Raw genomic sequence first — 12,783 nt, 5'->3', positions numbered from 1 at the left:
CCAGGTCTGGGTCATTGTGTTGTACTTTAGTGCACTCATGTAGTTTGCAGGATAATAATCCAGGATTTGAACTTTATCAACATGAAATGCAAATTGAAAATTTCCCCTTTGTGGGACGAATAAAGTATTATCTTAATTTATGAATTGCCAGACTGACAGTTAATGTCATTTATGTTCATTATTTTTAAGCTGAATAAAATTGTATTAAATTTAATGTGCTGTTAATTTGTTTAACAAACAAGACAAACGACCAAAACAAGAAGACACTTACACACATACAGCAGCTTTAAAGCTCAGCAGCTTTGACAAAAATATATATTTTTATTTTGACTTTTGAAGTGTTTTAATTAATAAAAACAAATAAATAATTTTAAGTTCCACATTCTGTCATCTGATATTGTATTCCATTACTTTTGATGATGTTCTAGTTTTCCGCTGTTGTATCGTTTCATCATCGGTATCCAGATATTTTAGGCAGGTATCATACCAAAGTCATAATTTTGGTATCGTGACAACACTACTGTTGATCCAGATAATCTCCACAGATGAACACCACTCTGTGATTTGGCTTTTTGCGGATGGAAATGCGCAGCTGAGTTCCAATGGCTTTAATAATCGGAAAATCTTCAGGGTCACCTTAAGCTACATGAGAGGTCCGCCCACCACGTCACAAACACGGATACCTGGCACACACTGAATAATCGACTTTGAAGTGGCACAGCGATTGATCAGGTGAGACAGGATCTCACATCATGTCATCTTTTTTTAAATGCCATTTTGCGTGAAGACATTTCATTGGTATTGGCTTGCTAGCTAGGTTGAAATAAAGAAACGCTGGCTTAACTTGCTAGACGATGACGCTGATAGCTACTAAGAAGGATAAATGAATCATGAACCAAAGTAGAGGCCAACCCGACCGGATGCGCCACCGGTGCACGTTGTACTCTGTGTTGTTTATTATTAAATGGTAGTAAATCTTTTATCATAAGTTAATTAAAAATGTTATGTTCAACACACCACTTATACAAATAACTGCTGCAAGCTGCAACAGTTGTTTGTCCTATTCTGTCTGCTGTAGTTGTTTTTGCTTTTACATTAATAATTGCATCTGCTCTGTTTCTCCCTAGATGCCCTCAAAAAACATTTCCAGACACCCCTAACAGCTGCTGGAGAGGAAACCTCTGATACAACATCCACACCACTCTCTGAAGCATGCAAGTTTAGCCAGTTGTTTGTGGTCTCTTACACACTGCTATGTTGTTGTTGTTGTTGTGACTAAATGGTACAAGCTTGTTAGCAATTACAGCAAATTTAGGTTTTAGGCAAATGGAATAAAGTTTATTTGTACAGCACCTACTTTATATCAAATCATATTAATTAATTCATTAAATGAAGCAGAATGACCACACCACCCACCTCTGAAAGTCAGCTTGAAGCAGGTGAGTTATGTAATTGCATGTTACAGCTGCAGTCACATTACTGAACAATACTAAGTCATCTTGCCTCGGGCACTAAATGGGCTAGAGCTGGTCCTGGTCAGTGGTGTTGGGGATTGTGAACTGTGAGCTCACAAAGGGAATGTCCATCCATGAGCACTTTTTTGGGATTTCTTGTGGCAGAGGACACCACTGGCACAGGTCTTCTTGCCCTGTTTCTAGGACATCTGGAAACACTGGGCTCGGATCTCTCTGACTGCTGTGGCCGATCCTATGATAACGGCAGCAATACGCAAGGGAAAAGGCAGGCGGTCCAGGCAAGAGTCCGAGAACTCAACCCCAAAGCACTGTGTGTTCCATGTGGCAGTCACACCTTAAACCTGGCGGCTGGGGATGCTGCCAAGTCGTCTACAATTTCTTTGGGACATTGTACTGATACTGAACCCCAAAATTGCTCCTGATGTGCACCTTGTGTTTCAGCCTCTGCCATCAGCAACAGCCCTGCGATGAGCTGGCTACTCATCCAGGGTGTACCCTGACTTCGCCCATAGAGAAACTGGGATTGGCTCCAGTAACCCCTGCGACCCCTTGAAAGAGGGGGATAAAATGCAGTAACATCCCGGCGACCCTCACGGATAAGCGGACGAGAACATGAGAATGAGACTGAGACTTTGGGACATTGCAAATACTTTGTAATTTTTTTAGTGGCTCTGTCCATCGCTGGACAATTCTTCAAAAACACTTAAACGATTTCTCAGTCAAGGCCTTGTCCACAACACGATGGGAGTGTCAGGTGGACGCTGTGAAGTCTGTGAAGCCAGCTTCCTGAAATTGTTGACGTGTTGAAAGCTCTGAAGGAGTATGCTAGTGAGAAAAAGGATCCGGAATGTGCCTCCAGCCCTGGAAGCATCAGGGGGGAAATGAAGAAATGACCATTCATGGCGAGTACCTTTGTTTCGGACAATGTGTACCACATTAACAGAGTCAGTAAAATCCTGCAGAGCCCCAGTGTGTCAATTGAGACTGTAAGGAGAGAATTCATGGCAGTGTCAGACTATCTGGAGGGATTTCGAGAGCATGGTTTTAACTCTGCAAAAACAGATGCCAGGGAAATAGCAGAGAAGATGGAGGTGGAGATGAGCTGGCCTGAGGTCCCACAGAGAAAGACAAAAAGGCAGTTTGATTATGAGAGGAGAGATGAGACTTTGTCCACTGCAGAGGAGCTCTTCAAAAGAGAGTTGTTCCTCCACCTTGTTGACACAGCCCAGGTAAATTAAAGAGAGAGATTCTCAAACATGCAGGCCGTCTTTGACCTTGATGGGTTTCTCTACTCATCTGAGCTATTGAGAAGCACGGTGCAGGGAGGGAAGCTGGAAGAATGCTGCCCCAAACTGGAGCAAGCAGTGGAGGATGTGGATGCAGAGGGCGGGCTGTTAGATCCTCCCCCCCCACACATCACATCACCACTTGAATTGCTAGAGTATATATATAAGGAGAACGTCTTAGCTCTAAGACTCCTCCTTATTCTCCCTGTCACTGGAGCTTCAGGTGAGAGAAGCTTTTCAACACTGAAGCGGCTGAAAACGTAAATGTGTTCCACAATGTCTCAGGACAGGCTGTCTGCCCTGCAACCATCACTATAGAACATGACGTCAGTGATGAGGCCGAAGCACGAAGGGTCAGATTTGTATGACGACTATGATCTCAACTGTGCCATCTGGTCATGAGAAGAAGATGAATATAGTGACCAAGAAGAATTCCTGTAACTACTTGAGTAACCTGCTGTTATTGTGACAGAAGACAGAAGTCCATCATTAACATCTACCAGAAAAGTCCTGCTTGATAACCAAGGTAATGATGCTCATTTAATGATATTTTAGTGAACAAAAGGATTCTTATTTTCATAAACAAGATGATATACAGTATGAACTTTTGTACATACTGTAGATCATAATGTATATGACAAAATGTTAAGTAAGTGCATTTGTTAAACTATTGATATGTTTTGTATTTATTTAGTTTGTTGTCTATTTTAAAGGTGCAGTTCCAGACATCTACACATCACTGATGTAGACCAGTGAGAAGTTACAGCAACAAGCAGGACTTTCTGTCTCAGACATATGTGCAATTAAACACATGGACAACAATGTACATGGATGGACTCAGACAAGAGGATGAAGATCCAGAATATGTATTGTGGATACATACTCACACACACACACACACACACACACACACACACACACACACACACACACACACACACACAAACCTTACTCTCTCTCCATCTCCATCTCTTCCTCTCACACACCATACTACTACTGTAGTATGGTGTGTGAGAGGACACAGTTGGGCATACATTGTTTTGTCATTTTTTTGTAATACTTTGCACAGTAATTTGTAGTTATTGTTATATTGTAATTTCATTATTGCAATCTCTTCACCCTCTCTTTCTTTTTGAGCTGGAAGTTAAATGTATTATTGTTATGTAACAGCACGGCTGGAACATTAATTCAGCTCCTGGTGATGATGCCACTTAACTCTCCCATGGAATATGATACCACCTGTCTCTAAGGTGGCAACAAGGAGGGAGGACACACACACACACAGAGCATGAAAAAGTAGTTTTATTTTAACATAACTGAATTATCTTATTTATGAATGAATGCAGTGTGTAGGTAAGAGAGGAGTCAGTCATGTCCGCAGTGTGTGCATGCGTGTAAGATATGGTGTGGTGTGTGTTGTCTGGTGTGACAAACCAAACAAAAGAACAATGGTGGGTCTGGAGCCTGCTGAGAGAGAATGCAGCTATGCAGAAGGCTGTCCTTTGTGCCCTCTGGAGAGCCCAACACACATGGGCAGGTATCATCACGGCCCTCCCACTCTACCCCCTTAACCACTCCCTGTACCTGCAACAAAAAGTAGAGGTAAACAGGTAGGCAGAGTGGGAGGGGTCATCACAAATACCATAACAAAACGGGCAGCATCCTGCTGAACGATGGCTCGCTTGACTTCAGGCAGAACATCAAATATTGACATGAGGAGGACACAAAGTGTCAGTTTCATTACACAGCATCATTTTCTTAGTGTTTATCTTTCACTCCAACACCTGAACCGTTCCCTCTGACATTAAACACACGTCTTTTCTAGAAGACAAATGTGTCACAAGGGAGAAAAACACAAATGCAAACTCATCTCTCGGCAACGTGAGAATAATCAATCGCTTGTTTATAGAAGGTTTATCTTTTGTGTCAAAAACCTGCAAATACATGCTAATTCTGTAAAAGTGATGTAGTTAACCCTTAAAAAAACTTGTTCTCCCTAAGGCCAAAAAATGTCAACCTCCCAAAAATTGCTATAAAATGTTATATATTAACATTTTTTTCCACTTTAAAAGAGAGAATCTTTTAAAACTACTTCAGGCTGAAATATACATATCAAATATTAATAATATTTTGGGGATTTTAACCCTTTAAAGGCCAGTATATTGACATAGATCCACAGGCTGGGTTAGGGTTAACCCGGCCAAAATGAGCCGCCCCACGTGAGCCTGCAGTTCCTCCTCGTCCAAATCTCACCAGTCTGGGATTGAGCATCTCCCCTGCAGGTTTGTCGAGGCCACAATATGCTGCAGGATGTCGGGTCACTGATTTGGGCGCCGGCATAGTGTGTAGGTCCAGCTGTTCTGTTTCTACCTCCTCATCTTCCTTCGTGTCAGCCTCAGAGGCCTCGGAGGAACTCACAGCGCAGGATCACTTCCAGAGTCTCCTGTGTGCTGTAATGTCCTCAATCTCCAAAATGACTCCTGCACTACGTTTAACCATGACTGCACCTCCATAAACAACCTGAGCCAGAACAAAAAGCAACGTCCAGTTAAGTTTTGGTTCTTGTTTTTTAAGTTTTAATTTAAATTTAACATTTATTCTTGGTTGAACAAATGATTCATGGTCATTTCAAGTACCATTTTATTCTTTCTTATAACGAAAAGGGGGTAGAAGTTGTTAATTAACATTAACATTAATAAGGAGTTTGGGGTTAAATGTGGCTATCAATGATAATTAATGATTATCAGAGATAAGGGTTTGGAGTCTTTGACAGAGTCGAGGTTGGCAACATTCACTCTTGTACAATATCGAATAGACAGCACACCGGTCCTTAGGTCGTTTAGCTGGGCTGCAGAGAAGAAGTTATTTTATTTCAGTTATATTGATGATCACACTCTGAAAGTTGTTTTATTTTGAAAAACCCTTTAATAACATCTGCCTGTTCCTCTTGCTGTGCTTCACACAAACCTGTTTCAGTTGTTATAGCCAAAAAAATAAGCCCTGAAGTTAAAATGAGTGGAACACAAACGTCTTCAGAGAGCAACTGTGGCCCAATGATGAGACAGAAGAAGAGCCAACGACTGCGGAGAAAAAGGAAGCTACATGTCGGGAGATTAACAACTGTCCTCGAGCTGGCTGAACTGGAGCTGTGGGGACGGCGAGTGGACAACTACTGGACACTGCAAACGACGGTGGCCTCCAGAGGCTGAAAACATGGCTACTCAGCACCATGAGTCAAACCCGCCTCAACAGTGTTGCTGTGTGCCATGTACATAAAGATGATGTGAGAAAAAAACAAAGAGAAAAACATTGGGCCTCATTCATGAACCGTTCTTACGAACAAATTTGTTCTTAAGTCCCACTTACGAAGATTTTACGAAGATTGTGGCATTCATGAATTTTTTCTTATCTAGGATTTTTTCTTAGGCAAGAACAAATCCTACGAACACTCAGGAGTACTCTTACTCACATTTCAGTGCCGAAATGTTGGCATGGTTGTGTTTTCTTCTCTTGTGTAGTTCAATAAAATGAAATATTACAGTGATAATTCTGTCATATTTATTCATTTATTTATTTATGTCATATTTTTGGTAATTTACAAAGAATTTAAATTCTAAAATAAATAAAATGTGCCAATGATTTAAGATAAATCAAGTAAATTGGAAACATGCCATCAATTAGTAACCCCCCCACCCTATTTATACGTGGCATTTCTCCATCCAAGGCCCGCAAAACAATGGCATATATATTGCTCCTGCGGCTTTCATCAATGTAAGAGCACAGCTGCGAACAATTCTGAGGCTTACGAACGAGTTGGTGAATCTGACGTGGGTTTTCTTAAGGAACCTCTTAAGAACATCTTAAGAAAGAATCTAAGAAGATTCTTAAGAAGATATTGGTGAATGAGGCCCATTGTTACCACAAGTAGTCCAAGATTCACATACTGCTGAACTAAGCACTTCCTAGACTACTTACATGCAGAATATTACTGTGTACTGTCTCACCTGGAGTAGCCTGGAAACTCTGTGAGGATTATGATCTTTGATTTCTCCAGTGCATTCAACACCATTCAGCCTGCACTTCTGGGGGATAAGCTGGAGCTCACAGGGATGGACCAACCCCTCACATCCACAGTATGTGAGGACTCTGGACTGTGTTGGACACAATAATATGCAGTACGGTGGCCCACAGGGAACAGTCCTGGCCCCTTTCTTTTCTCCCTGAACACTGCAGACTTCTACCACCAATCACTGCAAGACATCTACAGAAGTTATCTGACGACTCTGCTATCGTCGGCCTCATCAGGGACGGGGACGACAGAGCCTACAGGGAACTTATTCAGGACTTTGAGGACTGGTGTCAGCAGAACCACCTCCAGCTCAATGCCAGAAAGACCAAAGAGCTTTCTATGACTCGCTGGTCCAACTGTGTGAAGGAGAGGTATCTCAGGTCCAGGTGTGTGAAGGAGATGTACCACAGGTCCAAGTGTGTGAAGGAGATGTACCACAGGTCCAAGTGTGTGAAGGAGCGGTACCACAGGTCCAAGTGTGTGAAGGAGAGGTACCACAGGTCCAAGTGTGTGAAGGAGCGGTACCGCAGGTCCAGGTGTGTGAAGGAGAGGTACCACAGGTCCAAGTGTGTGAAGGAGCGGTACCACAGGTCCAAGTGTGTGAAGGAGAGGTACCACAGGTCCAAGTGTGTGAAGGAGCGGTACCGCAGGTCCAAGTGTGTGAAGGAGAGGTACCGCAGGTCCAAGTGTGAAGGAGAGGTACCGCAGGTCCAAGTGTGTGAAGGAAAGGTACTACAGGTCCAAGTGTGTGAAGGAGAGGTACCACAGGTCCAAGTGTGTGAAGGAGAGGTACCGCAGGTCCAAGTGTGAAGGAGAGGTACTACAGGTCCAAGTGTGTGAAGGAGAGGTACCGCAGGTCCAAGTGTGTGAAGGAGAGGTACTACAGGTCCAAGTGTGTGAAGGAGAGGTACCGCAGGTCCAAGTGTGTGAAGGAGAGGTACTACAGGTCCAAGTGTGTGAAGGAGAGGTACTACAGGTCCAAGTGTGTGAAGGAAAGGTACTACAGGTCCAAGTGTGTGAAGGAGAGGTACCACAGGTCCAAGTGTGTGAAGGAAAGGTACTACAGGTCCAAGTGTGTGAAGGAGAGGTACCGCAGGTCCAAGTGTGTGAAGGAGAGGTACCACAGGTCCAAGTGGTGAAGGAACGGTACTACAGGTCCAGGTGTGTGAAGGAGAGGTACACACAGTCCAAGTGTGTGAAGGAGAGGTAACGAGGTCCAAGTGTGTGAAGGAGAGGTACCCACAGGTCCAAGTGTGTGAAGGAGAGGTACTACAGGTCCAAGTGTGTGAAGGAGAGGTACACAGGTCCCAGTGTGTGAAGGAGAGGTACTACAGGTCCAAGTGTGTGAAGGAGAGGTACCACAGGTCCAAGTGTGTGAAGGAGAGGGTACGCAGGTCCAAGTGTGAAGGAGAGGTACTACAGGTCCAAGTGTGTGAAGGAGAGGTACCGCAGGTCCCAATTGTGTGAAGGAGAGGTACCACCGGTCCAAGTGTGTGAAGGAGAGGTACCAGCAGGTCCAAGTGTGTGAAGGAGAGGTACCGGCAGGTCCCAGGTGTGAAGGGAGGTACCGCAGGTCCAAGTGTGTGAAGGAGAGGTACCGCAGGTCCAAGTGTGTGAAGGAGAGGTACCACAGGTCCAAGTGTGTGAAGGAGAGGTACGCAGGTCCAAGTGTGTGAGGAGAGGTACCGCAGGTACCAGGTGTGACGGAGAGGTACCGCAGGGTCCAGGTGTGTGAAGGAGAGGGTACCGCAGGTCCAAGTGTGTTGAAGGAGAGGTACCGCAGGTCAAGTGTGTGAAGGAGAGGTACCGCAGGTCCAGGTGTGTGAAGGAGAGGTACCGCAGGGTCCAAGGTGTGTGAAGGAGAGGTACCAGCAGGTCCAAGTGTGTGAAGGAGAGGTACCGCAGGTCCAAGTGTGTGAAGGAGAGGTACCGCAGGTCAAGTGTGTGAAGGAGAGGTACCGCAGGTCCAAGGTGTGTGAAGGAGAGGTACCGCAGGTCCAAGTGTGTGAAGGAGAGGTACTGCAGGTCCAAGTGTGTGAAGGAGAGGTACCACAGGTCCAAGTGTGTGAAGGAGAGGTACTACAGGTCCAAGTGTGTGAAGGAGAGGTACCACAGGTCCAAGTGTGTGAAGGAGAGGTACCGCAGGTCCAAGTGTGAAGGAGAGGTACCACAGGTCCCAGTGTGTGAAGGAGAGGTACCACAGGTCCAAGTGTGTGAAGGAGAGGTAACGCAGGTCCAAGTGTGTGAAGGAGAGGTACTACAGGTCCATGTGTGTGAAGGAGAGGTACCACAGGTCCAAGTGTGTGAAGGAGAGGTACTACAGGTCCAAGTGTGAAGGAGAGGTATCACAGGTCCAAGTGTGTGAAGGAGAGGTAACGCAGGTCCAAGTGTGTGAAGGAGAGGTACTACAGGTCCATGTGTGTGAAGGAGAGGTACCGCAGGTCCAAGTGTGTGAAGGAAAGGTACTACAGGTCCAAGTGTGTGAAGGAAAGGTACTACAGGTCCAAGTGTGTGAAGGAGAGGTACCACAGGTCCAAGTGTGTGAAGGAAAGGTACTACAGGTCCAAGTGTGTGAAGGAGAGGTACCGCAGGTCCAAGTGTGTGAAGGAGAGGTACCACAGGTCCAAGTGTGTGAAGGAAAGGTACTACAGGTCCAGGTGTGTGAAGGAGAGGTACCACAGGTCCAACTGTGTGAAGGAGAGGTACCACAGGTCCAAGTGTGTGAAGGAGAGGTACCGCAGGTCCAAGTGTGTGAAGGAGAGGTACCGCAGGTCCAAGTGTGTGAAGGAGAGGTACCGCAGGTCCAAGTGTGTGAAGGAGAGGTACCGCAGGTCCAGGTGTGTGAAGGAGAGGTACCACAGGTCCAAGTGTGTGAAGGAGAGGTACTACAGGTCCAAGTGTGTGAAGGAGAGGTACCACAGGTCCAAGTGTGTGAAGGAGAGGTACCACAGGTCCAAGTGTGTGAAGGAGAGGTACCACAGGTCCAAGTGTGTGAAGGAGATGTACCACAGGTCCAAGTGTGTGAAGGAGAGGTACCACAGGTCCAAGTGTGAAGGAGAGGTACCACAGGTCCAAGTGTGTGAAGGAGAGGTACCACAGGTCCAAGTGTGAAGGAGAGGTACCACAGGTCCAAGTGTGTGAAGGAGAGGTACCACAGGTCCAAGTGTGTGAAGGAGAGGTACCACAGGTCCAAGTGTGTGAAGGAAAGGTACTACAGGTTCAAGTGTGTGAAGGAGAGGTACCGCAGGTCCAAGTGTGTGAAGGAGAGGTACCACAGGTCCAAGTGTGTGAAGGAAAGGTACTACAGGTCCAGGTGTGTGAAGGAGAGGTACCACAGGTCCAAGTGTGTGAAGGAGAGGTACCACAGGTCCAAGTGTGTGAAGGAGAGGTACTACAGGTCCAAGTGTGTGAAGGAGAGGTACCACAGGTCCATGTGTGAAGGAGAGGTACCGCAGGTCCAGGTGTGTGAAGGAGAGGTACTGCAGGTCTAAGTGTGAAGGAGAGGTACCGCAGGTCCAGGTGTGTGAAGGAGAGGTATCGCAGGTCCAAGTGTGAAGGAGAGGTACCGCGGGTCCATGTGTGAAGGAGAGGTACTACAGGTCCAGGTGTGTGAAGGAGAGGTACCGCATGTCCAGGTGTGTGAAGGAGAGGTACCGCAGGTCTAAGTGTGAAGGAGAGGTACCACAGGTCCAAGTGTGTGAAGGAGAGGTACCGCAGGTCCAAGTGTGTGAAGGAGAGGTACCGCAGGTCTAAGTGTGAAGGAGAGGTACCGCAGGTCCAAGTGTGTGAAGGAGAGGTACCGCAGGTCTAAGTGTGAAGGAGAGGTACCACAGGGCCAGGTGTGTGAAGGAGAGGTACCGCAGGTCCAAGTGTGTGAAGGAGAGGTACCGCAGGTCCAAGTGTGAAGGAGAGGTACTGCAGGTCCAAGTGTGAAGGAGAGGTACCGCAGGTCCAAATGTGAAGGAGAGGTACCACAGGTCCATGTATGAAGGAGAGGTACCGCAGATCCAAGTGTGTGAAGGAGAGGTACCGCAGGTCCAAGTGTGAAGGAGAGGTACCACAGGTCCAAGTGTGTGAAGGAGAGGTACCACAGGTCCAAGTGTGTGAAGGAGAGGTATCGCAGATCCAGGTGTGTGAAGGAGAGGTTCCGCAGGTCCAGGTGTGTGAAGGAGAGGTTCCGCAGGTACAGGTGTGTGAAGGAGAGGTACCGCAGGTCCAAGTGTGAAGGAGAGGTACCACAGGTCCATGTGTGTGAAGGAGAGGTATCGCAGATCCAGGTGGTGAAGGAGAGGTTCCGCAGGTCCAGGTGTGTGAAGGAGAGGTTCCGCAGGTACAGGTGTGTGAAGGAGAGGTACCGCAGGTCCAAGTGTGAAGGAGAGGTTCCGCAGGTCCAAGTGTGAAGGAGAGGTACCGCAGGTCCATGTGTGAAGGAGAGGTACCGCAGATCCAAGTGTGTGAAGGAGAGGTACCGCAGGTCCAAGTGTGAAGGAGAGGTACCGCAGGTCCAAGTGTGTGAAGGAGAGGTACCACAGGTCCATGTATGAAGGAGAGGTACCGCAGATCCAAGTGTGTGAAGGAGAGGTATCGCAGATCCAGGTGTGTGAAGGAGAGGTACCGCAGGTCCAAGTGTGAAGGAGAGGTACCGCAGGTCCATGTGTGAAGGAGAGGTACCGCAGATCCAGGTGTGTGAAGGAGAGGTACCGCAGGTCCAAGTGTGAAGGAGAGGTACCGCAGGTCCAAGTGTGAAGGAGAGGTACCGCAGGTCCAAGTGTGTGAAGGAGAGGTACCGCAGGTCCAAGTGTGTGAAGGAGAGGTACCACAGGTCCAAGTGTGAAGGAGCGGTACCGCAGGTCCAAGTGTGTGAAGGAGAGGTACCGCAGGTCCAAGTGTGTGAAGGAGAGGTATCGCAGATCCAGGTGTGTGAAGGAGAGGTACCACAGGTCCAGGTGTGTGAAGGAGAGGTATCTTAAGTTTAATCCGTCAGGTGTCTTGTGTGTTTGTCCCTCCAGGTGTTCCAGAGAAGGATGGATGGCTCGGTGAACTTCTACAGGCCCTGGGATCAATGCAGGACGGGGTTTGATCTTCAGACCACCGTACAGAAGAAATTTGATCGTGTGCACGACAGACTTCCACCGAACGAACCGGCTAATTTTAGGTTTAGCGTTTGGTTAAACATTTGATTCTGTTCATTAACTTGAGCTGTACAAATTAAATGAGGCACGAATAAGTTAGCATACTGAACAACAACACTGAGCTCAAAGTTAAACTTATTGTTATTATTTAACAGCCGGCTGGAACACGGATTCAGTTGCTGGTGATGATGCCACTTAACTCTCCCATGGAATACGATACAAAACGGGCAGCATCCTGCTGAACGACGGCTCGCTTGACTTCAGACAGAACATCAAATATTGACATGAGGAGGACACAAAGTATCAGTTTCATTACACAGTATCATTTTGTTTGTGTTTATCTTTCACTCCAACACCTGAACTGTTCCCTCTGACATTAACATCTGTTGGCAACATGAATCAGTCGCCTGTTTATAGGTTTATCTGTGTTCAAAAACCTGCATATACATGCTAATTGTGGTGTAAAAGTGATGCTCATCTTTTGTAGAATGTGATGAATGAGACTTTAATAAAAAGCTAATTTGTTCCTTCAGTTAACTTTCCTCTTCATGTATATTAAAGATCAGTAGCAGGGAAAACTGAGCAGTTATCAGATAAAATGACTAATAATTTTAAACATCACATCCACAGGCAGAAAAAGACACTCAGATTCATGTAATGAAAGAAAATTAGGTCTGTTTGCACACAAACAGGAAAAGTTATCAAAAAAATATCACTTTTTCTCTTTCCAGTCATAATCTCCAGCTGTCACGATCTCATTAAGACACAAAAAACAAAAAGCCTGAAAACTACCTGGTTGTGTTGACATTAAAATATTTGTT

The sequence above is a fragment of the Sparus aurata genome, chromosome 1 (assembly GCF_900880675.1).
Source record: "Sparus aurata chromosome 1, fSpaAur1.1, whole genome shotgun sequence".
Lineage (NCBI taxonomy): Eukaryota > Metazoa > Chordata > Actinopteri > Spariformes > Sparidae > Sparus > Sparus aurata.
This window is presented reverse-complemented; position numbering follows the sequence as displayed.